Here is a 24,756-nt window from a genome sequence, read left to right as displayed (position 1 = left end):
ATCCCAAGAGCGATTGACATTCTCTCTGTTCAGGAGTATCCTACACATATTCTATCATGATTATCACATTAATGTTGCAATTATTTCTTTGAACATCTATGCTTCTGAACATCTACCTAGGAAATGTTACAATTCTATCTTTATAACTACTTATTTTACTTATTTTAATTCAATTCATGGCAGAGAATAGGCCGTCAGTAAATGTTTGCTAAATAAATAACAGCTTGTTATGGAGGGTTGGGGATGGGGCAGACCTGTAATCTCAGCCCTTGAAAGGCAGACAGGAAGACTTCAAGTTCAAGGCTAGCCTATGCAGCAAGATTCTACCTCAAAGATTTTCTTTTTTGTCAGTCCTGGGGCTTGAACTCAGGGCCTGAGCACTATCGGGCTTTCCTCAAGGCTAGCACTCTACCACTTGAGCCACAGCACCACTTACGGGCTTTTCTGTGTATGTGGTACCAAGGAATAGAACTCAGAGCTTCATGCATGCTAGACAAGCACTCTATCACTAGGCCATACTCCCAGCCCATCAAAGATTTTTTTTAAGCATTATTAATACAAGATTAAAGAAAGTATAATCGGGGTTGGAGGCAGCCTCAGGTGCCAATGGGCACAAAGCATCAGATAGCAAATTCAAGTCCTAGTTTCTATTAGGGGGAAAAAAGCGATATAATCAACATATATGTATTCATAAAACACCATTGCTCAAACTTCAAATTCTATGTGCGAAGGTAAAAAAATTATCTCTATTTACCTCTATTGGTTTTTACTTTCACAATAATCACCTATAGACTGGGAATGAAATCATTTAAGTTCTTTACATTATAGTAAGTCAATGAGGGGTCTCCTTTGAATTAAAAAACCCTCAGTATCTAGTATCTTTTTTATAACTGCCACTCTTTAGAATAGCTATTAGCACAAATCATGCCATCAGGAAGCTAGCTGTATGTCCTGTATCTATTCCTTTCCTACAAAAACAGAGAATCATATTCTATGAGGCCTTGGTTTCATCAGCCACAGCTGACTGTACCAGACAGATATTTGTCTCAAATTGGAAATCTCCCAAGGGCTTAGAATTAGATCATATAACTATGAGCCAACAAATAAACTGAAGAGTTTTAGACATTCAAGCAGGTGTTGTGGCTCATTCCTGTAACCTCCACTGCTCAGGAGGCAGAGGCAGAAGGATCACATGTTTGTGGGCAGCCTGAGCAAAGACAGCACTGAGAATGTCTCAAAAACAAAACAGAAGGAGATGGTTAAGACTTTGGATAGATGGGGGAAGAATGACAGAGGGGGTGTTACTGAACAAGAAACATTGCACACATAAATTGACATGTGAACTGAAACGCCTTTGTATAACTATTTAGATTTAAAAACAAGTTAAACCAAGACAAAACAAAACAGAAAGCAAACAGAGAAAGGGTTGGAAGAACAGCTCAAATAGTGAAGTGGTTTGCCTAGTTTGTGCAAGACCCTGGATTCAATCCCCAGCCATAAGGGGAGGGATAGATGAATGGAGACATCACGAGCCATGCACGATGTAAAAGTAGTAAAAGGCAAAGAAATATAAGGTGAACAATGAATAAGAATCAGAAAAATCATAGTGCCCCTGAGGGCTTAAGATGTAGCTTAGTAGGAAAGCATTTTGCCTACAAAGAACCTGGGTTTAATCCCTAGTGCTGCAAACAAAAACAACCCAAGCTAGTAGGCTTACCCTTAAATTCTAGCTACTCAGGAGGTTAAGACCTGAAGATCATGGATCAAAGCTAGTTCAGACAGAAAAGTGTTCAAGACTCCTTCTCCAATTAACCAACAAAATGCCAGCCTAAAGGTATAGACCAGGTGGTTCTAGACATGAGCAAGAAAGTCTAGCAAGAACACAAGACCACAGTATAAGCCCTGACACTCACATGCCCGTACAAGATAACACTTTGGTTAACACTCTACATCTGAACATCACCCCCTTCATCCTTCATCTCCCCATCGCATGATCTCAGAAAGAAAACAGGATTACTGACAAGTTTCCTTCCTGATACCACTCCCTTGTATGGTGTTTGAATATGCTTCTATCATTTGTTACTATGAAATACTCAATATCCCTTGATTCCGTTTAGTGAATAAGCCTCATGTAACTGCACATGCCTATAAGCCCAGCAGGAAGTGGACATCAGGAGAATAGCTGCTTGTGGCAAAGCCTAGGCCAAAAAGTTAGCAAGACCCTCATCTCAACAAAAAAAAACAAATGGTGGCCAGTAATTTGGCCTAGAGGTAGAGTGCTTGCCTGGCATACTCAAAGACCCAAGTTCAATTCCTCAGTACCACATACATAGAAAAAAAACAAGTGATTTCTGTAGATCAAGTGATAGACCTCTAGCCTTGAGAAGACCAAGGACAGTGCTCAGTCCCTGAGTTCAAGCCCCAGGACTAGCAAGAAAAAAAAAAAGCCAAGTGGTAAATGCCCGTAATCCCAGCTTTACAGGAGGCATGGTTGGAAAACAGAAATTGGAGGTCAGTGACAGGCAATAACTAAAGAATAAAAGGGCTGGGGATGTGGCTCAAATGCTATAGCACCTGCCAAGGGGCCCAGAATTTGGCCTAGTGGTAGTGTACTTGCCTAGCATGCACTTAGACCGGGGTTTGAATCCTTGGTACAGCATATATAGAAAAAGCCGGAAGTAGTGCTGTGGCTCAAGTGGCAGACCACTAGCCTTTAGAAAGTCCAAAGACAGTATTCAGGCCCTGAGTTGAAGCCTGAGGACTAGCTGGCGCTGGCGCTGGTGCTGGCACGCGCTCACGCTCACACACACACACACACACACACACATGACATAAACCCCAGCTTTTGGTGCTTCTTTAATCTTAAAAACATCTTTAGGTAGAGCACCTGCCCCCCAAAATTCTAAAACTCTTTACAAAATAAAAGAAAAACAACCAGACTTAAGAGTGATTCTGATTAGTAAGTAATTGAAGGGATACTTAAAATAACTGTTAGACTAGGTGCTGATGGCTCATGCTTGTAATCTTAGGAGGCTCTCTGTTCAGAGCCAGCCTGGGAAGGAAAGTCCATGAGCCAGAAGTGGTACTGTGTCTTAAGCGGTAGAACACTAGCCTTGAGAAAGCTCAAAGACAGTGCCCAGGCCCTGATTTCAAGGCCCAGGACTGGAAAAAACAAAAACAAAAACAAAACAGTCATGTCAGATTTTCCAACATTATATGGACAGTTCTGGCATTCAAAACAAAATAAGAAATGTTAAATCTATGGTAAAAGGAAAGTTTAGGAAAACTAAACTCCAAAGTTTAGGAAAATTAAACTACAGAAAAAACATTTTGGGAAAATAAGTCTCTTTTGCTTATAAGGGAAGCAGGCAGAAAAATTGATAATTTTTTAATAACACTGTTGCTAGAAAGTGCTTATTGAAATTACATTTAATAAGGACTGTTTAATATTCTGAGTATACATTTAAAACCAGATATTGAAGGAATATTGTGCTCAGAGGTAACTGGAACATTTTACAGTTTTCTCATTCTGCTTCCTGTTTATCCCTTCTCTATAATACGTTTCAGTTCATCTCCCCCCAGAAAAGTACAACTAACCTCTGATGCCTTAATCCATCCCAGGCAAGGCTAGTTAAATGCTACAGCATCAACTAAACGAAGCTTAAGCTATTCCTAGAGTTACAGCAGTATCAATAAGAAAAGTATGCTGGATTTTAAATAAGCAACTAATTATGTAGTATAATTGAGAAAGGCTAATTATCACTAATGCCCATTTCAACTGTGTGTCAAGATACCAAATGTTGAAGAATTAGAAAGAAAGAAAGAAAGACTAGAAAGAAAGGCTAATGGCCAATTTGCCATGATATTATCAAAAACTAGAAATGCAGAATCTGGTGCCAGTGGCTTAAGTCTGTAATCCTAGCTGCACAGGAAACAGTGAGATCTGAGGATCAAGATTCAAAGCAATCCCAGAAGGAAAATTTCATGAGACTCTTCTCTTCAATTAACTACCACTAAGGTCAAAATGGAGCTGTGGCTCAAGTGGTAGAATGCTAGCCTTGAGCAAAAAAGCTCAGGGACAGCACTCAGGCCCAGAATTCAAGCCTCAGAATCAGAATAAACAACTAGAAATATGTCCAGGCACTGGTGGCTCAAATCTGTGATCCTAGCTAATTACAAGGCTGAGATCTGAAGATCTCAGCTTTTTCTTCTTTTTATTTTGCAGCGCTAAGGACCAAATTATAGGGCCTTCCACTGAGCTAAATTCCAAACCCCAGGATCAGTTCTAAGTCAGCCTGGGCAGCAAAATCCAAGAGATTCAATTACCCGCCAAAAACACCAGGAATGGAGCTGTGGCTTAAGTGGTGGAGCTTTAACCTTGAGCAAAAAAAGCAAGGGACAGAGCCCAGGCCCATGTATATAATAAACACTGCTCTACTTGGTAAAGCTGTTTCTCAGAGACACAAAGTTAATTTTTTGTTGTTAAAGATAATTTTTTGTTGTTGCTGGTTTGCATGTTTGTGCACTTACATGCTGGGTTAAACTTGAAGCCTCAGCATTGTCAATGAGCTTTTCTGATCAAGGTTAATGCTCTACTAATTAAGACACAGCTTTTTTTTTTTTTTTTGGTGGTTAATGTGAGATAAGAATCTTATGGACTCTTCTGTTCGGATAAGTTTTGAGTCATGTGATCTTCAGCTCTCAGCCTCCTGATTAGCTAGGATTACAGGCATAAGCCCAGCACCCAGCCAAGGTTAACAATTTTTAAACTGCAATACAGTATAGTAGGACTGAACAAAAAGTAAATGAATGTCAGATAATAAGAGCTAGGCCCCTTATTTTTCAAAAGGATGTGGATAAGCAAGAGTATAAAGCTAGAATGAACCAGGTGGGAGAGGATGGCTCAGTAGTACAGTACTTATGCAGCAAGCACGCAACTCTAAGGTCAAGGTTCAAACTCCAGTACCACCAAAACAAGAAAAAAGAAAAACAAAAGAACCATGTGATACTGAACTAGAACATAACTCATATTCAGTTTCATACAGACATAAATAGACATGTTGTGGTACATAGCTATAGCTGCAACTCAGGAGAAAAAGGTATATTTAAAAATTTTTAATAGTTATAAAAATTATGTACAGAGGGGTTACAGTTATATGTCAGATGAATATATTTCTTTTTGGACAATGTCACCCCTTCCTTTGCTCTCTCCCAGTTTTTCTCACCCATCACCAACCCATAAGCTGTATAGTTCATTTTCAACATAATGTCTAGTGAGTGTCACTGTTGCATCTGTTCCCCCTTTGTCCCTCCATTTCTATCCCTTACCGCCCAAAGACAGATAAACAAATAAGACAAAAAAAGAAAAACAACAACCAGGAAAAATCCTCTTTTACCATGCAAGGTGGAACATGCCTGAAAGCCCAGCACTCTTTAGATCCAGAGTTAGAGCCAGCAGGGCTACCTAAGACCCTGGGTAAAAAAAGACAAAAAAAAAAAAAAAAGCATAATTATCATTCACAATGTTGACATCTAAGCATGGCGGCATATACCTGTAATATCAACACTCAAAAAAAGGTAAGTTCAAAGCCATCCTGGGCTACATAGCAAAAGCTTGTCTCAAACAAAACAAAACAAAGCAAACAAACAAGATTGAAAAAAAGAAAATGAGGGCTAGGTATCAGTAGCTCATACTTGTAATCCTAGCTACTCAGGAGGCTACTATATAAGGATCACAGTTCAAAGCCAGCCCAGGCCCAAAAGTCCCTGAGACACATCTCAAAGGTAACTACCAAAAGAGCTAGAAGTTGGCCTGATGCCAGTGGCTCATGTCTGTAATCTTAACTACTCAAGAGGCTAAGATCTGAGGGTTGCAGTTCAAAGCCAGCCAGGGCATGAAAACCAAAAAAACCACCTGAAAGTCAAAAGTACTACTGTGGCTCAAAGTGGTAGAGTGCTATCCTTGAGCTGAAAAGCTCAGGGACAGAGCCCATGCCCAGAATTCAAGCCTCACGACTGACCAAAAAAAAAAAAAATTTAAAAAGGCCAGAAATGAAACTATAGCTCAAGTGGTATGAGTGCTAGCATTGAGCAAAAAAGCTCAGGGACAGTGCCCAGGCCCCAGGTTCAAGCCCCAGGACAGACATGCACACACAGACCAAAAAACAAAATTAAGTTGAGGTTTACTTGAAGTAAAAACAGCCAAACTATGTGTATCTACACAATATGTATATTATATAATATACAGTTTACATGTATATACATATACATGCTATAACATGCATATGAAAATGAATTTTACATGGATCAAGGTATATTATATGCATATGTGGATATGTCAAAATGTAACTCCTTGGATACAACTAATTGAGGCTAACAAAAAGGTAAAAGAGGAAGAGGGAGAGAAGTTTTAGCAAAGAACACCAGAAATAGTATCTCTTATTTACTATACACTTAACTCATTTTAATGACTCATTATTTATAGTGAAAATATAGTACTAACATAAAAATGCCAAAGATACCTTTCTTTTTCCCCCCCTTGATAATATTTCTCTCAGTGATTTTTGACAAAAGGGAACCCAAGAAGGGCTACACATTTAAAAAATACCAATAACAACCATAGATATACAGAGAGAGAGAGAGAGAGAGAGAGAGAGAGAGAGTGTTCCTTTGAATTCCCTAACCTACAACCATGTGACAGTGCAAAGTTTTTCTTATAAATTTCTTGTCCGAAACGCAAAACATGTTTTCCCACTAAGAAAGTTACAAGAAGAGATGAGTACCAAGAAAAAGATAGCTGAGTATTTAGCAGAAGTGGAAAAGTAAAGTACACATTGTACACTGATGGGTCACAAAGAGGGGAAAAAAAAACATTCTCAGGCAGTTTGAGAACAGAAATCATGTCTCATTCACCTTCAAATCCTCAATAACCAGCAAAACATGGGTCACTGCCTAGTGAAGTAATAAGGAGAGTTGGGAGAGAAACCCATCAATAGGTGGCACTGTCAACACAGAACAGTCTAGGGTAGAACATAAATAAGTGGTTGGAAAGAAGCAATGATGCAAAATATCTATACATGAAAAATTATTGCAAGGTTTGAGCTGGAAATCAGGAGAATGCCCTCCTTCCAATTACCAGCTGCTGTTCTTACATCATAGAGCAAATATGCACCATATTTTGAGTTGGGTTTGCTTTAGCAACAATCCATGAGATAGCTTAGGGATCATTACATGGCAGAAAGTTATTTGGATTTTCAGTCTTTTCTCATATAACCATTGGAAGTTTTAAAACAGAATATTTGTGAGTATAAGAAAAATAAACTCAACTGCGTCTGGTGGCGAGTATCTATACTTACCAGAATGGCATGGGGGGGGGGGGCGGGGGAAGAAACACTTGAGCCAGGATGATCAAAGTTGAGGCCAGCCTGGGCTCCATAACAAGACCCCATCTCCATTTTTTTTCACTATGGTAATAACATGTTATATAAATCAATGGCTTCTTAAATGTAAAGTTCCACATTGTTCTTTTAGAAATCAAAATGATAATGATAACAGATGACTCTCCTCATCTTACCCTACCCAAATTTGAATGAATAATAATCATTCTAGGAGATCAAAAAAGAAAACAGACAAGAAAGAAAAATGAGTCAACTTTTCTTTTCTTTTTTTTTTTTTTTGCCAGTTGTGGGCTTGAGCTCAGGGCCTGAGCACTGTCCTTGGACTTTCTCAAGGTTAGAACTCTACCACTTGAGCCTCAGCACCATTTCTGGCTTTTTTCTATGTATGTGGTACCAAAGAATTGAACCCGGGTCTTTGTGCATGCTAGGCAAGCACTCTACCACTAGGCAAAACTCCCGGCCCCAAGAATGAGTCAACTTTTACTTGGACACTCTCTTCTACCTCTGGGAGGAAAAGGAAAAGTCCTCATTGGTAAGTCTCTGACATCAGAAAAAGCAAGAATATCAAGTCCATTTTTCTGCACTTAGGTTTTCTATTTACAATAAGAAGCCACAATTATAAACAAGAACATCATGCATTTTTTAATAATCATCTCTATCTATATCAGTGTTTACAAAAACTATATTTCCATGGTAAGTAGAATACGAAAGTAATTAATACCACAGAGTAAAAAAATACACCTTTAATATGTTGTCATATTTTTTTATGTTTTGGACAAAATAATACGATGTACTCTGTCCTTTCCTTCTTATAGCTTCCCAGTCACACTAAGTATTACTCAAGTTGCCAGAAACAGGACAAGAGTTCCAGGAACTTAAGAATAAATAACTATTTAAACCAGTGGCAATTCACGTGTTAAAGTTCAAAACAAATCAGTACCAACTTCCAGGTCCTCATGTAAAACCACAAAAATTGACATAGCTTCACCAAATCTCAAAAGTGGACACTTGTGTACAAAGGTTTAAAACTCAGACCAAAATGTACTACTTGAACCACACCTTGAACACTAAAATTTACTCCTTTATTCTCAATATTAGGCTAATGTCAAGATCAATTAACATTCCTCATAAAGCACATTATTATAAACTTCCACAGTGAAACAGGTTTGTGTTTATTATCATTCCGAAAAAGAAAATTATGTAACACATATACATATATTTGTATATATACATAGACATATAATTATGATGATATATGCTATTCTGGACTGCTACTGAGAACTATGGCTCAAAGGGAAATTGTAGAAGTGAATTGCAGAAGTTGTCCAAAGTATTTACGTCTGTTCAAAACTAAACAAAGTTCTCATATGAGAAGCCAAAAACAATCTTTTATTGTAAGTTCAATTAGGTTTCAAATAGCTCAGAAATCCTGAATCTTAGAAGCTGAATCTTAGATCTACTATAAACTCGAAACTTGCTCAAGTATCCTTCCTTATTACCCAATCTTGGGTCCCCCCCCAACCCACCACACACAGAGAATACTTTTTATAATAATCTCCAGCATACTACACTAGATCAGTGTACACTGGGCTGGGCTGTTTACAGGTGTTTCCAGCCTCCTTTACCCAAGGAAAGACCAGGCACAAGAGAGGTGGGCAGAGAAGAAAATGAAACCACATACATACCAAATAACAGCTTGTAATTGAAAGACTGCTTCTTTCCCACTTGGGCTATTCCTTTCATTATCACACATTAATCCATTTTAAAGAATACCATATTCACAGAGTAAATACAATTTCTGCCCTCACCAGTCTCTGGCTAGCTGACACGCGTTTTCTCCTCAAATAAATGCATGCCTGTTGGCAGATGCCTTTGCAAACAAGAAATAACTGTCCTATAACACACACACACACACACACACACACACACACACACACACACACCTTTCTCTAAGGCTCCAGAGGAGTGTGCACGCACACGTTTGAATTAAAAGCACACTGAAATCACCATCACCACCACCACCACGAAAATCTTCCAGCACGTCTGTTATTTATAATAAGCACGATCCTGATGAAAAGCTGTCACTGAGACCCCATTTGAGGGGGGGAGAGTCACAAACATCACTATTATTATTATTATTATTATTATTTTGGCCTTTCCCTTCCCCTCCCATCCCGACAGAAAGCTATAAACTTCAAAGGGCATGGTGATAACCTGGCATCCTTACCCTTCCCTTCGCCCTCCCTCCCAATAAAGATAAATAAATAAATAAACCAACAGTGGCCAACTTGGATCGGGGCCCAGCTCACGCGGAACCCCGGGCAAGGGAAAGGTTGTGAGGAAAAGAGGGGACCGGGCTCCCCGGCTTCCTACAAGCTTCTGCCCACCTTCCCCATCACCACCACGTCCTCGCCCCCCCCCTCCACCCACTCCTTCTCCCCCCCTCCCGACTCCCTGAGCAGGTGGGATTCCGGGAAAGCACCTCCGACTTACGTAACGGGCTTGTCAAAAAAAAAAAAACAACACCCCAAAATCCCAGCTCCGCGAGCTCCCCCCGCTCGCCCGCGCACCCCACCACGCAAACAACAACAACAGCCCCAGGCCCACCAGGAGAGGGAAGGGGAAAAAAAAAACACCCGAGTCCCCGCCGCACGTAGACGCGCGCGTCCCGCGCCGGCGGCGGGAGCGGCTGCCGGCACCGCCGCGCCACCCCGAGGCACCGTCCGCGGACGGCCGCCCGGGCTCCGCCGAGCCCCGGGAAGCGGGTCGGGGCCGCCCGCGCCACCCTCTCTCCGCCCCAGCTGTCACCACTCGCGGTGGTGGTGACAGCTCCGCACGCCTCGGCGGGCAGCCCGCGCCGCCGCAACCCTCCCCGGACTCACCTCGCGGCCCGGGGGGCCACCTCTCAGGGGCCGAGCTCGGAGAGCGGCCGTCGCGTCTGGGTGCCTCACGCCGCGACCCGCGGGACACGAGGGGGGGGTTGAACGCCGAGGCTCTCGGAATCTCTGCTTAGCTCATCCCCCACCCCTCCCCACCCCGCAAACCCGGCGCTCCGCCCCGCGCGGAACCTCCGCACGCCAAGCCCCCAGGCCTCGCTTCTCAGTCAGACGGGACTCCCCCGCCCCGCGCGGTCGCCGCTGCCTCCGCCTCCTTCGAGAGCTTCAGCGGCAGCTACCGGCGCCATCTTGGTAGTGACGAGAAGGACGGGGGCGGGTCCCGCGCTGGTGAGCACCAATCACAGGCCGAGACTGACCCGAGGGGGGCGGGAGAGGGCTGGGTTAGGGGACTCAGAGGGACGTCGTAAGGCTCCCAGGCACCGCCCTTTAGATGGGCGGGACCCAGCCGGTGGGCGGGACCCGGCTAGTGGGCGGGGCCGAGCTGCTCGAGCTGCTGACGCGCGGTGCTTCCCTCTCAGGTGGGGAGATCCCGAGACCCCCCACACACACTCCCCGCCTGCTGCAGGCGTGAACCGGGTGTCCCGAGCCTTCCCCTTTCCCCCATCTCGAGGCACGAGGATCCAGCTCGCCCCAGCTGACCTGGTTTCTTCCTTGCCCGACACTCCCAGAGACCTAACCTGAGCTAGCGAGGATCCGAGCTAGCGGCTCCTCAGCTTGGCGCGTTCGGCAGGAACTCCCTCCCCCCACCCCCAGGAGTTCGCAGCCCTCCCCTAGGTTTCTGTTTCAAGATAATTCAGGTAAAATGGGGAATTCGGGGGAAGAGGGGGGAGTCTCTGCGAAGTACGTGCATAAAACACCTATTGTTGACCGAATGGGTATCCATTACATTGATTAATTGGATTTGGCCTACTTAACCCTGACTGCCTCCACCGAGTCTTGGCTCCAGACAAGCTGACTCTGAAAAAAAAAAAAAAATGAGGCTAATAAAGGCTGATTACCCCGACAAGGTTACACGGAGAGTTAAATTCTTTAGGACACACGACTATGCTTAGCAGAATGCCTAAAAACAAGACATGTTGGATATTATCCCATGGATAAGTAAGTGACCTTACAAGTCCCTGTGGATGCAGGGCACTGTTGGCTCAAGCCTATAATAATTCTAGGTACTCAGGAGACCATCATCTGAGGATGGTGGTTGAAAGGCAACCTAGGCAGGTAAGTCTGTGAGACTCTTATCTCCAATGAGCCATCAAGAAGTGGAAGTAGAGCTATGGCTCAAGTGGTCAAACGCCAGCCTTAAATGGAAAGTGTGCTCCCAGCCCCAGTACCAGGCCCCCACCTTCAGACACACACACACACACACACACACACACACACACACACACTTCCTTTGGTTCTAGCACTAGTACAGTTAACCAAGCATACATTTTTATTTTCTTCATTTTTTTTTTGTTGTATTCTGTTTAGTTGGTCAACATGTTTTGAAATTCAAGCAGAAGGGGACCATAGTGAGGGAAACAGAAAAGATCTGTCTTCATAGAGTCATACCAGTTCCTATAAACTGCAAATACTTCACATTTAGAGAAGGGAACATGCTATAAAGTTTATGGAAAGAATTCTAAGCTAGCAAATAACAGGATCAAAAGAAAGAAGGGGGGGCAGGCGGGCACGAGTGCGGCCTAGTGGTAGAATGCTTGCCTAGCATTCAAGAAGACCCAGATTCAATTCCTTGGTACCACATACATAGAAAAAGCCAGAAGTGTTGCTGTGGCTCAAGTGGTAGAGCTCTAGCCTTAAGAAAGCCTAAGGACAGTGCTCAGGCCCTGAGTGCAAGCCCAGGACTGGCAAAAGAAAAAGAAAATTGAGCTGGGAATGTGGCCTAGTGGTAGAGTGCTCATCTAGCTAGCATGCACAAAGCCCTGGGTTCAATTCATCTGTACCACATACATAGAAAAAGCCTCAAATGGCGCTGTTGCTCAATAAGTAGAACTCTAGTCTTGAGAAATCTCAAGGACAGTACCTAGGCCCTGAGCTCAAGCCCCAGGACTGGCGCACACAAAAAAAGAAGTTCATGGGACCCCATCTTAACAAATAAAAACTGGATATGGTGGTATTTGCCTATCATCCCCCTGAAATAGGAAGCTTAAATAGGAGGCTCATGGTTCAGGCTGATCCTGGGCAAAAATGCAAAGACCCTATATGAAAAATACTGAAACAAGGCAGATACCACTATTGCATACCTATAATACTAGCTATTAAGGAGTCAGAGATCTCAGGATTAAGGTTCTGAGCTAGCCTGGGCAGAAAAGGCCATGAGACTTTTATTTCCAGTTAACCAACAAAAAGCTATAATTGGAGGCCTGACTCAGAAAATAAGCTTTAAAATTCAAGCCCTAGTACCAGCACAAAAAAGTAAGTATAATGTAATTACTAGCCAGGCTGTGATAGTTCATGCCTGTAATCATAGTTACTCAGGAGCCTGAGATCTGAGGATGGTGGTTCAAAGCCAGCCTTGGCACAAAAGTTCATGAGACTTTTTTTTTCACATTTTTTTTATTGTGATTAATAGAAGGGTTACATTATATTCACCAAATAAAAGGTGCATAACTTCACAAACATTGATACTCTTTCTCATGACATGGTCCCCATTTCCCTCCCCATGTGACTCATCTCCAATTAAAATCACCAGAAAACCAGAAATGGCGCTGTGGCTCAATATGTTAGAGTGCTAGCCTTGAGCTGAAGAGCTCAGGGACAGCACCGAGGCTCAGAGATCAAGCCCTACAACCAACAACAACAACAACAAAATAGTAATTACTAAAGCAAAATGTGTTGGGAGTGTGGCTCAAGTGGTAAGAGTGCCTACCTAGCAAGCATGAGGCCTTGAGCTCAATTCCTCTTACCATTGAAAAAAGGGAACTTAGGCCTGTGTTTTGAGTGTTAGTACAATGTAAAATTGTGTTTGTAGTATTAGTAGTAATACTATTAGTATTAGTACTAATTCTATTAATAGTATTAGTTCAACGTAAACTTGAATATAAAAGTGGATTTTTAATAAGTTCGTTTATTCAGGTTTTTGTAAATTGCTAGTGATCCAAACCAGTCTTTGTGTGTGTGTGTGTGTGTGTGTGCGTGTGTGTGCGTGTGTGTGCGCACACGCGCGCGCGCGCGCTTGTATGCCAGCCCTGGAGCTTGAACTCATAGCCTGGGCACTAATCTAGAGCCTTTTTGCTTAAGGATAGAACTCTACCACTTGAGCCACAGCTCCACCTAAGGCTTTTTTTATTGTTAATTGGAGATAGGAGTCTCACAGACTTTTCTGCCTGGGCTGGCTTCAAACCATGATCATCAGAACTCAGCCACCTGAATAGGTGGGATTATGGTTGTGAGCCACAAATACCCACTTAGTTATTCTAATTTTTTTTGCCAGTCCTGGGGCTTGAACTCAGGGCCTGAGCACTGTCCTTGGTCTTTCTCAAGGCTAGAGATCTACTAACTTGAGCCACAACACCACTTCCGGCTTTTTCTATGTATGTGGTACCAAGGAATTGAACCTGGGGCTTCGTGCATGCTAGCCAAGCACTCTATCACTAGGCCAAACTCTCAGCCCTAGTTATTTTATTTTTGTACAATGTTCTATTTGGAGAAATGAATATGGACTATTGCAAGTGCCTAATTTAATCTCACTTTTTTATTGGGGTAAAATGCACATATCATAAAAATTTCCCACAGTCACCATTTCAGAGGTGCTAGAGATGCTATGCAGGGAGGATGAAAATATCTGCTAATATGAAAATATCTTCCTCTTTGCAGATATTTTCATCCTCTCAAGCAGATGCTGGACCCATTCAAAATAACTCCTGCCAAGTAACTGCCAGTAGCACATGCCTGTAATCCTAGCTACTCAGGAGGCTTGAGAAATAGAGGATCAATAGTGAAAGCTAGCCCTGGCAGAAAAATTCTCGAGACTTTGTCTTTAAAATAACCAGAAAGGGCAGGGAGTTTGACCTAGTGGTAGAGTGATTGCCTAGCATGCACAAAGAGCCGGATTCCTGGATACCACATACATAGAAAAAGCTGCAAGAGGTGCTGTGGCTCAAGTAGGTAGAGCACTAGCCTTGAGAAAGCTCAAGAACAGTGTCCAGTCCCTGGGACTGGTAGAAAGAAAGAAAGAAAGAAAGAAAGAAAGAAAGAAAGAAAGAAAGAGGCCTCACTGACATTTTTTGCTTCATTTGAAGGATTCAATGAGCCATATAAGTTTAGAAACCATTGTTTTAGCTCAGACGGTTGCATGTAATATTAATAAAGTATGCTAATATAGAACCAATTAATTTTTAGCACTGAAACACTGTGTTCCATAACTATAAAATGTGCTCTGTTGTCTGTAATTATATACTCTAAATAACTCAGATAATAACCTGCCCTTCCTTTCACAAATTATTCCAAATACATGTGTTAGTAATGCAATTAAGAAGGATTAATAGGAGTGGGGATCGTGGCCTAGTAGTAGAGTGCTTGCCTTGCATGCATGAAGACCTGGGTTCGATTCCTTGGTACCATATATACAGAAAAAGCCAGAAGTGCTGCTGTGGCTCAAGTGGCAGAACACTAGCCTTGAGAAAGCCCAAGGACAGTGCTCAGGCCCTGAGTCCAAGCTCCAGGACCGGCAAAAAAATAAATAAATAAAAAAGGATTAGAGCTGGGTGCTGGTGGCTCACACCTGTTACCGTAGCTATGCAGAAGGCTGAGATCTGAGGAGGTCTGGAGCCAGAAGTGGAGGGGTGGTTCAAGGGGGAAGCCAAACAAGAGTGTGAGGCCCTAAGTTAAGCCCCAGTGCACATGCATACACACACACAGAGCCATTTGAAAAAGGCAGGAGGAAAAGGGGTTGGAGGCGGGGATTGCTACCTTTCAAGTAACCAAGCATGCTTTAAAGTGATGAAGTTTAAAAATCTAAAGGTTTGGCCTTAAAACACCTCCTTAGTAACATTTAAAAACATGTGTGTGTGTGTGTGTGTGTGTGTGTGTGTGTGTGTGTGTGTACATGTACATGTACCAGTACTGGGGCTTGAACTCAGGGTCCTAAGCTTTCATTTGGCTTATTTTGCTCAAGGCTGGTGCTATATCACTTGAGCCACAACTCTATTTCTGGCTTTATGGTGGTTAATTAGAGATAAGAGTCTCCTGGGTTTTCTAGCTTGAGCTGGCTTTGTTCTGAGATCCTCAAATCTTAGCCTCCTAAGTTCTAGGATTATAGCCAGGGAGCTACTGGCATCCGAAAGCATTTTAACTTGATTAAACAAAGTTAAATCTTTTTACCAGGCTGGACATTATCTCACCACCACCACCACAACCACTGATGTTACCAGAAATGTTTATATCCCATGTGAGATCATGACTATGAGCCCGTGGTAGAGGTTTACAGTATGGAGGAACACAGTGGATGATGAATATATCCACAATCTTCATTGTGGTAATAGGTTCAAAGATGTATACTTGTTAGACTGTAAATATGTATCAGTTTTGTTAAAAAAAAAAAAGAAGAACATGAGAAAGGGTATCAAGGTTTGAGAAGTAATGCACCCACTACCTGACAAATGTAACTGTAACCCCTATATACATTAGCCCAACGATAAAAAGCAATTTAAAAAAAATGCTAGTGAGGTACCAGTGGCTCTTACATGTAATACCTAGCTACTCAGGAGGCTAATATCTGAGGATCATGTTTAGTTTGAAGCCTCCCACATGTAACTCTTAGCTTCTTTTGCTCAAGGCTAGCACTCTACCACTTGAGCCACAGTGCCACTTCTGGTTTTTTCTGTTTATGTAGTACTGAAGAATCAAACCCAGGGCTTCATGCATGCTAGGCAAGCACTCTACCACTAAGCCACATTCCCAGCCTCCCATATGAGATTTCTTATCTCAAAAAATAAGCAACAACAGGGGCTGGGAGTTTTTCCTAGTGGTAGAGTGCTTAGCATGCACAAGGACCCTGGTTCGATTCCTCCTTACAACATACATAAAAAAAGCCAGTAGTAGTGCTATGGCTCAAGTGGCAGAGCTCTAGCCTTGACAAAAGCCCAAGGACAGTGCTCAGACCCTGAGTTCAAGCTCCAGGACTGGCAAAAAAAAAAAAGCAACAAAAACACAAAAACGCCAGTAAAACCAGAAGTGGAGCTGCGACTCAAGTGGCGGCTCCCAGGTCCTAAGTTCAAGCCCCAGAACTGGCATTTAAAAAAAAAAAAAAGAACTTTCCTTACAGGCCAATTAGCAACTCTTAGTGTTTCCATTAAGCATAGATTTAGATTTTTAATAGTTTTCATTATTAATAGAGTTATGAGATTAACTCCCTTTAAAGAGACACTTGTATTGAAAATTGTTACTAGGAGCAAAAAACAGAAGAGCTTACAGAATGGGTTTCTAAAAACATTTCAAAAGGTGAAGTTGAGATATTTTATCAAATAAAATAGTTTCTAAGGCAGTTGTGGTGACATACCCTGTCATTCTAGCAGAATTCAGGAAGCTGAAGCAGGAAGACCATAAGTTACACGGTCAGCCTTGGCTTACAGATGGCATCTTGTATACCTAGAACTTGACCTGGCTATTTCTTAGAAGTTATTTTCAAACACAGTGGTTTGAATGATGAATGGATGAAAACTAGAAAACCAGGAACTATTTACAGAACCCAGAAGCTCAAGCTGTGTTACAGTCCACTCCTCTCTGCCTGTTAAATCGTGGCATTTAGATTGCAGTGCCAGGCGATTCCCCAGCCTGAAAATGAAAACCTGGAGTCTTAAGCCATCTTTGCTACCTGTCCTGCAGAGTCTCCTTCTCAGGGCAAACCTTCTACCAAGGAAGAGTTTTTCAGACTCTTTGGATATGTCATAAAGCAGAGCACACATTGCCAAATTGTCTTCATTGTAAAACAATTTAGAATGACATTGCAAAGTATTGCATCCACAAACTGAAATTGTATTATCAACCTGTTCAGATTAGTCATTTCTTTCTTCAAAAGATAATTTGATGAAAGTCTTTCTGCTATTTACTTCTGGCCAACTTGGTAGAAGAAGGAGGAAGGGGAGGGAGAAGAAGAGGAGGAGGAGGAGGAAGAAGAAGAGAAGAGGGAAAGAGGAAGAGAAGAGGAAAAAGGATGAAGATGAAGAGGAGAAGGAAGAAAAGGAAAACAGTAGCAGAAGGAGAAGAAAGAAGGAGAAGGAGGAAGAAACATTATGTTAGAGATGACAGATTCTAAGTCAGGTACCTGAGAGTACCAGCCTGGGGTAAGAGGGCTGTGGCAGACTGAGCCAAGCCACTATAGTCTCTATCCTTCAGTGCTTTCTTTTTGACTTGGTACCAAAAAAAAAAAAAAAAAAAAAAAAAAAAAAACCTTTGGGAAATTATCACTTCTCAATGTATTTGTCAAGTTCCTCTTTCAATGATTCCTTTATATATTCAACTTGTGCTTTTTAAATTATCCGTGTGGAAGCCAGACACCAGTGGCTCACACCTGCAGCCCTAGTTACTTAGGAGGCTGAGATCTGAGGATTGTAGTTTGATGCCCACAGGGGCAGGGCAGGAAATTCTGTGAAACTCTTAATCTCCAATAAACTACTCAAAAAAGCCTGAAGTGACACTGTGGTTCAACTGGCAGAGTGCTTGGCTTGAGCAAAATGCTCAGGGACAATACTCAGGCAGAGTGCAAGCCCCAGGATTGGAAAAAGAGAGGGGGGGGGGGGAAGGTGAGAGGGAGAGAGGGGGGGAGAGGGAGGAGAGAGGAAGCTAGGAAGCTCATAAATTGTTCCCACAATTTGACTCTCTTTGTGAGGGGCCAAAGGTTCAAATAATTGAGAAGGTTGGCTGTTTGTCCTGATTTTTCTCGTCTGCAAGGTACCTGGATACCTGGAGAATAAATCAGACACTGTAAGACCTTTTTATTGATTGGCCCACACATACATCCTGCAAAGTTGGACAGCAGAAATTGCCCTATTTCTAGTTAAAGCTTTAGGAGGCCTGCCAGCAAAGGGAAACACCTGCAATTGAACATAATGAAGTGGGGCGGGGGGAACTTCTATTATTTATATGTGTATATTCCTTACAATAGGGAACACACATTGTAAGTCCAAATTTCATTTACAGTTCAAGGTTTTATATTGAACTGACTTGAGAGATCTCAGTCATATACTCTTGAAAATCAACATTTTCAAAGGTGAATTATTGTCTCTACCCCATCCAGTTATCCTGTGTTCTCTAATTGTGTGTGTGTGTGTGCGTGTGAAGTAGAGAGAGAGAGAGAAAGACAGACTTAGAACCTAGGCTTTCTTAGCTTTTTCACTCAAAGCTGATACCCTATCACTTTTTGCTGGTGAATTGGAGATAAGAGTTTCACAGACTTCTGCCCAGGCTACCTTCAAACCTTAATCTCAGGTCGAAGTAGCTAGAATTACGGATGTGAATCACTCACTCCCAGCTTCTCTGATCTTGTGAATGGTACCCACAATGCACCTAGCCACAAAGTCCAAATTTATGAGTCATTGACTCTTCTTTTTCTCTCATTCCTTGACACATTATCAGTCATCCAAACCAACTGCTAGCCAGCCTTCATGGCTCGAGTTTGTAATCCCAGCTGCTTGAGAGTTGAAAATCTGTAGGATGGTGATTCAAAGGACACTCAGGAAACAAATTGACAAGATTTTTTTTGTTGTTAGTAGTGTGCATGAACTCTGGGCTTGGGCGCTATCCTTGAGCTCTTTTCCTCAATGCTAGTGCTCTACCATTTTGAACCACAGTGCCACTTCTGGTTTTCTGGTGGTTAATTGGAGAAATAGGAGCAAAAAAGGCTGGAGTTGTGGCTCAAGTGGTAGAGCACCTACCTAGCAAATTTGAGGACTTGAGTTCAAAATCTAGTAACACTAATATATATCTATATATTGATCGGTAGATAGATAGATAGACAGACAGACAAACAGATAGGTATCACCTCTCCTTAGCACCAGTAGTATTCTTCCTTAGTCATTTTTCCATTTTTCTCCTGCTGACCTAGTTCAAACCCACTTCATTTTATTTTTACCTGAAATTCACAGCAGTGTGTAATTGGATTTCCTTCCTCCTGTCTTTCCCTTCCTTTAATCCATTTATCCCCGAATTGCCTAGCTGATCTTTTCTAAAAAAAGAAATAAGATCAGTTCTTCCAGACTCACTGTGAAGGAGCTAGCTTTCTTGTCTCCTTTCTCTCTATTCTGTGTGAGTGTGAGTGTATGTGTGCTAGTTCTGGAGCTAGGACTCAGGGCCTGGGCACTGTCCCTGAGCTTTTTTGCTCAAAGCTAGAGCTCTATCAACTGGGCCACAGCTTCACTACTGGATTTTTGGGTGTTGTTTTTTTCTGGGGGTGGGGGGGTGGAAATAAGAGTCTCAGGAACTTTCCTGCCTGGGCTCACTTCGAACAATGATCCTCAGATCTCAGCCTCCTGAGTAGCTACGATTATAAGTGTGAGCCACCTGTGCCCAGCTTCTTTCTATTTTTTTTTTATGAAAAATGTCAGTGTCCCCTAAGAAGAGCAGGTATAAGACCTGTTTCTGTCACCTTACCTCTTTCCTGAGTGGTGGACACTAGCTCTCATTTGGAACTGACAACACTTTCAGACTGATGACATTCAAGCCTCTACTGCTCAGGAAAGTATTTATTCAAGCCAGGTGAGGTGGTTCATGCCTGTAATCTCAGCACTCTGGAGGTTAAGGCATAACCCAAGTACGAAGACATCCCTGGGCTATACCATAAGATTCTTTCTCAAAAGAAACAAAGAAATAAAGAACCTTTATTCCTCTTTTCCAAATATGTATGCACAAATAAATGGGTCATTTAGTTATATGGAGGGCAAAGTTAATCTGGGAGGGAAAAAATTCCCACAATTATCTTTCTCAGGATATGAAGACTATACGTGTGTGTGTGTGTGTGTGTGTGTGTGTGTGTGTGTGTGTGTGTGTGTGTGTTGGGTCTTGGAGCTTGGATTCAAAAGGCTAAGAGTCTCACAGACTTTTCTGCCTGGCTGGCTTTGAACTGCAATCCTCAGATTACAGGAATGAGCTACCAGTACTGGGCTAAAGTTATGATGGTTTTCCTGCTAACGTCCATGAGTTTTTTTTTTTTAATCAGCATTCTGGTTACAGTTTCATCTTGCTGTCTCTTAGAAATGGTATTTTTCCTCTGTGTGTACCATCCACAGAGGAAAGTTTTTATATCCAGGATTGTAGTTTGAAGCCAGCCTAGGTAGGAAACTCCATGAAACTCTTATCTCCAATTAACCAACAAAAAAACAGGAAGTAGAACTGAGGTTAAAGTGACTCAAGTAGTAGAACACCAGCCTTGTGCAAAAAAAAAAAAAAGCTAAGCAAGAATTCAAGGCCCAAAGCTGGGCGAGATGGCTCATGCCTGTAATCCTAGCTACTCAGGAGGCTGAGATCTGAGGATCGAGGTTCAAAGCCAGCCTGGGCACTAATGTCAGTGAGACTCTTATCTCCAATTAATCACCAGAAACCCAGAAGTGGGGCTGTGGCTCAAGGGGTAGAGAAGTAGCCTTGAGCTGAAGAGCTCAGGGATAGCATTGAGGCCCAGAATTCAAGTCCCAGGATGGACAAAAGAAAAAGAAAAAGAATTGAAGGCCAAGTTCAAAACCCAAAGTGCTACTACTAACACAAACATGCATACAAAAAGCTTGAAAACCTAGCACCTAGAGAAACTCCTGCATGTCTGAACTAAGAGACACTCACTGGCTCACTGGTGTATTATTGATTGAACAAAAGCCAGGAGATCTCTGGTTCCTTTTTGCAATGAAATGCTATATATACTAATGAAAATGGAAATCTACTAATATTTATCAATATGAACAAATCTCCCAAATACAAGACTACAAAGCAATTTTAAGAGAGTGGTCACCACAGGGGGAGGAACAAGAGAAATGGGATGAGGTTGGGGCCATGTTATGTTGTTGTTCATAGAAAAGCAGCTGAACAAATGCAAAACAAAAAGTGATTCATTAAATTTCTGTGAGTGCATGGGATTTTTATGTGTGTGTGTGTAGATAACTTTGCTGTGTGTTCCAACTTCTCAGACTTAAAAATTGGTTCAGTGAGTCATTCCTGCAGATTATCTACAGGCAAGAGCAAAACATTTTCAACTTTGTCATTCCATCAGGAAGCAGAAAAATAACAGTTAATAAGACTACTTCCTCTTATTAAAAAAATATTGGTAAGAATTTAATGGCTCGGGGAATGTAGACTTTCCAATGATTAGTGTTTGGGTGAGATATTGGAACATTGTTCATTTTTCCTTCCACTGTTTTCACTGCTACTAAGTTCCATGCACTGAAGTCTAGATTCATTAAGGTCTACTGTCAAAAAGGAAACATAATAGAACAGCACCAGTCACTGATACCTATCATCCTTGCTGCTCAGGAGGCTAAGATCTAAGGATTGTGGTTCAAAGTCAGCCTGGACAAAAAAAAACTGTTTACAAGACTCTTATTTCCAATTAACTAACAAAAAGCTAAAAGTAGAGGAATGGTTCAAGTGGTAGAGCAACAGCCTGAGTAAAAAGGACAAGTGAGAGTGTAAAGCCCTGAGTATAAACTCAAATACTGGCACAAAAGAGAAATTGTCATTAGTCCTCCTAATTACCATGCCACAGATTTGAGTTTATTTGATGGTTTTGGTTGCTGTGTATATAGGAATATATTTAGGAGACATTCTTAATGGTATTTGATGATATATCATTGTAGTTTTTGTTTGCTTTTTCCTGGTCCTGGGGCTTGAATTCAGGGTCTGATGCTGTCTTTGAGCTTTTGTGCTCAAAACTAATTCTTTACCACTTGCTCCACTTCTGTTTTTTCGGTAGTTAATTAGAGATAAGAGCATCAGTCTCTTCTGCCTGGTTGGCTTGATCCTCAGATCTCACCCTCCTCAGTGGCTAGGATTAGAGGCATGAGCCACTGATGCCTGGCTCATTGTACTTTTAATACTAGCATCCATCCAAATTTAAACTATAAAAATCTGTTAAAGGCTGAATTATTACTAAATCTTTACTACCTTGAAAGTAATGAATAATTCTCGTCACTTCTCAGCTCTAAAATGGTTATGCTCCCCAAAGCTGAAAGGGGGCATTAAAATCTTAATCAAGGTATTGTGTTGACTATTTAAATACAGTTTTATGGCTTAATACTAGCTTCATATGAATAGGTTAAAGGATAGAAGATGAGAAACAGTGATATAAGGATCATTATGTTCCTGGATCTTCAAACACTATTTTTACCCCAGTGCCTGAGCTTGAACTCAGGGCTTTGTGCTTGTTCAACTTGCCCACTTAGCTGGCACTCTACCCCTTGAGCCACATTTCTAGCCTAGCTTTTTGCTGTTTATTTTAGGGATGAAGTTTAGAAGACTTTTCTGCCCAGTTTAGTTTTGATCCTCAATCTTCTGAATCTCTGCCTCCTGAGTAGCTAGGGTTACAGGCCTAGGCCAATGGTACCCAACCCAAGACATTATCTTTTGTGCCAGGCATGTAATTCCGGCAGTGAAAAGGCTGAGGCAGAAAGATTAAACTCTCAAGCCAGCCTGGCCATGTCGTGAATCCTAAGCCTGCCTGTATGCCTAATGAGACTTCTTACAAACCACAACCACAAAGCACCACTTTTTGTCTTCATTTAGGATAAAGTAGAGATTAGTGTTAGTATGTTTAAAAAAAAAACACATATGTAAGAAATAGATCTAAGGAACAAACTAAAAAAAGTAAACAGAAAAAGAATGTGGCCAGTAGTGAAACTATAAATTAGGATAAGAAGTAGGTTTGGTTTTGGAGTTTTCTTGCTAGAATGTTTAACCCTTTGTTTTAGTGTGTGTGTGTGTGTGTGTGTGTGTGTGTGTGTGTGTGTGTGTGTGAGAGAGAGAGAGAGAGACAGACAGACAGACAGACACAGAGACAGAGAGAGAGATAGCGAGAGAGAGAGAGAGAGAGAGAGAGAGAGAGAGAGAGAGAGAGAGAGAGAGAGAGAGAGAGAGAGAGAGAGAGAGAGAATGGCCAGCCTAGGCTGGCCTGAACTCACAGCCCTCCTGCCCCTTCCTACTGAGTGCAAGGATTATAGTTTTCACCACTATGCCTGACTGACCTTTCACTTTATTTGCTTAGTTTTAGTTTTAGTTTACTGAAGAACACAAGTGAAGTCTAACAACTGCATGTGTAAATTTAACCTATAAAATCTGATGCAGTGCCTGGGCCAGAGTGGCTCACATCTGTAATCCTAGCTATTCAGGAGGCTGTGATCTGAAGATCAAGGTTCAAAGCCAGCCAGGGTAGAAAAATCCCCATGAGACTCTTATCTTCAATAAATCACTCAAAAACTAAAAGTGGAGGGCTGGGAGTTTGGCCTAGGGGTTGAGGGCTTGTCTAGCATGCACGAAGACCTGGGTTCGATTCCTCGGTACCACATACATAGAAAAAGAACCAGAAGTGGTGTTGTGAAGGCTCAAGTGGTAGAGCTCTAGCTTTGAGAAAGTCCAAGGACAGTGCTCAGGCCCTGAGCTCAAGCCCAGGACTGGCAAAAAAAAAAACCAAAGTGGTACAGTGGGTCAAGTGGCAGAGCACAAAGAAGCTCAGGGACAGTGCTCAGGCCCTGAGTCCAAGCTCCAGAACTGACCCCACCCCACCAAAAAATATCCGATGCAGAAGTTTTTTTTTCTTTTATTAATACTAAAACTGATGCTCTATTTTAAAGAAAAAACAGAACTTCAGAATACTAAGTCCTTGATATAAAAACAACCAACATAAAACAAATCATACCTAGAGAACACAGTGACCCTATTTATAGGAACTACACTAATGCAAAATAGACATAAACTGATAATATGCAAGAGTTTCCATAGCAACAGGGAAGTTGAAGTAGGTTATTCCATTAGTATTAAAGATGAAACTTGAACTGGTGACTCCCATATAATTTTAGCTACTCAGGAGGCTGAGGTCTGAGGATCACAGTTCAAAGCCAGCCCAGGCAAATAATTTCTCCCAGACTCGTATTTCCAATTAACCATGAAAATGCTAGAAGTGGAACTATGGCTCAAGTGGTAGAACCAACCTTAAATGAAAAAGCTAAGGAGGAGCTTGACACTGGGTTCAAGCCCTAGTTTTTTCTCTCCCTCTCCCTCTCCCTCCTCTCCCTCTCTTCCTCTCTCTCTCTCCTGCATCTCTCTCTCCTGCTCTCCCTCTTACTCTCTCTCCCAGAAACACAGAGATGAATATTTGGGGAAGAATTGACAATGTCCATTTCAGAACCAAGAAATTAAAGTTTTAGTTTTGGTTTTGTGTATGTATGTATGTGTGTGCTGGTACATGAACTCAGGGTCTGAGTGCTATTCCTTAGCTATTATGTTCAAAGCTGGTGCCTGCCACTTGAGCCATACCTGTCTTCCTGGCTTTTTGC

At 41.9% G+C, this 24,756-nt stretch overlaps 1 protein-coding gene across 8 annotated transcripts in view; it reads right to left on the bottom strand.

Moving 5' to 3' along the window:
* The window catches only part of Dennd4a (DENN domain containing 4A), a 92,976-nt gene extending 82,552 nt beyond the window's left edge, over window positions 1–10,424 (bottom strand). For all 8 annotated transcript variants that reach the window (XM_090358163.1, XM_090358161.1, XM_090358167.1 and 5 more), the window contains exon 1: window positions 10,280–10,424. The gene's annotated coding sequence lies outside the window, so the exon portion shown is untranslated. The remainder of the gene's footprint in view (window positions 1–10,279) is intronic.
* Between the last annotated feature and the right edge of the window lie 14,332 nt (window positions 10,425–24,756).

The sequence above is a fragment of the Megascapheus bottae genome, chromosome 25, assembly GCF_031878675.1.
Source record: "Megascapheus bottae isolate mThoBot1 chromosome 25, mThoBot2.hap1, whole genome shotgun sequence".
NCBI lineage: Eukaryota > Metazoa > Chordata > Mammalia > Rodentia > Geomyidae > Megascapheus > Megascapheus bottae.
The sequence above is the reverse complement of the archived record's forward strand: the minus strand, read 5'-3'. Positions and strand labels throughout refer to the sequence as shown.